At 38.7% G+C, this 1,154-nt stretch overlaps 1 non-coding gene across 1 annotated transcript; it reads left to right on the top strand.

The window, feature by feature from the left end:
* Positions 1-298: 298 nt before the first annotated feature.
* LOC113748553 lies at positions 299-408 on the top strand. The gene has a single exon (XR_003464406.1). It is a non-coding gene; the product is annotated as a small nucleolar RNA R71 (small nucleolar RNA).
* The last annotated feature ends 746 nt before the right edge of the window (positions 409-1,154 follow it).

Below are 1,154 nucleotides of genomic sequence, written 5' to 3'. Positions count from 1 at the left end.
TACGTAAGCATTAGATGAACTTGGGCTAACTCCCCCTTGTCTACTCAATAACTTCATCACGTTATTCATTTGGGCACTCAACATATTGAGAGTGTCCATTTCGATCATACCTGCGTGACGTCTCGTATTACCTCTTTCATTGGCCCATTGGTAGTTATTTGCGGCCATTTCTTCTATCAAATTTTGAGCTTCTTGGGGTGATTTACCCATTAAAGCTCCACCTGCAGCTGCATCAATCATAGTTTTAGTAGAAAAAACTAAACCATTATAGAAGGTTTGTATGATTAACCACTCCGGCAGTCCATGATGTGGACATTTCCGAAGCAAATCTCTAAATCTTTCCCATGCCTCATATAATGATTTCACCTTCCAATTTGCTAAATACTAGTGATATGCCATTCTAAACTTTAGCAGTCTTACCTGTGGAAAATACTATTAAGGAATGCTCTTTTGATAGTTATCCCATTCCAGTTTGAAAGTATTAGGAGCATGAGAGTGTAGCCAAAGTTTGCCTTACTCTCTCAATGAAATGGGAACAATCTAGCCTATGGCATTCATCACTAACTCCATTCATTTTATTGTATCACAAATTCCAAGATGTAGCTAAGTGTGTATTAGGATTCTTCTACTTGCATTACCCCAAATTGAGATTGTTGGAACCAATTTGGATAAGTGATGTTTAATCTCAAAAATTGTTAGCATTTACCGTAGGCCCGTACTATTTGTTGAGATTCCTTGCTGTTCCCGTAGAGCTATAATCTCGTAGAACTCGCCTATTTGGGTCACGGCCATCTCTTCCTCAAATTGGTAGATCTATGAGATTCCTCTAATAGCGTTGCCAACTCTCTGTCCTCTTGCTGTGGTGATGGCCCCCCCTATCCTTTTTTTTTTTCCCCATTGTCTACGTTAGTGTCCTTCAATTTCTGGATTGAAAGCAGATTGCGACTTTCTCGAGACTCCCGGTCTGCAGCTTACACTACAAACAGAAATAAGGGATATTATGCAACTTCATATGGTAAAAAAAACTGATTACCAATATAAGTTAAACTATAATCTAAAAATAAGCTGTCTAAATTTAATAAGATGGCATTAGGCTTCTAAATATTGCGCCTCCCCGGGCAACTGGAGCCAAAAACTTGACGGGTTTTTTTACT

The sequence above is a fragment of the Coffea eugenioides genome, chromosome 9 (genome assembly GCF_003713205.1).
Source record: "Coffea eugenioides isolate CCC68of chromosome 9, Ceug_1.0, whole genome shotgun sequence".
Classification (NCBI taxonomy): domain Eukaryota; kingdom Viridiplantae; phylum Streptophyta; class Magnoliopsida; order Gentianales; family Rubiaceae; genus Coffea; species Coffea eugenioides.
The sequence above is the reverse complement of the archived record's forward strand: the minus strand, read 5'-3'. Positions and strand labels throughout refer to the sequence as shown.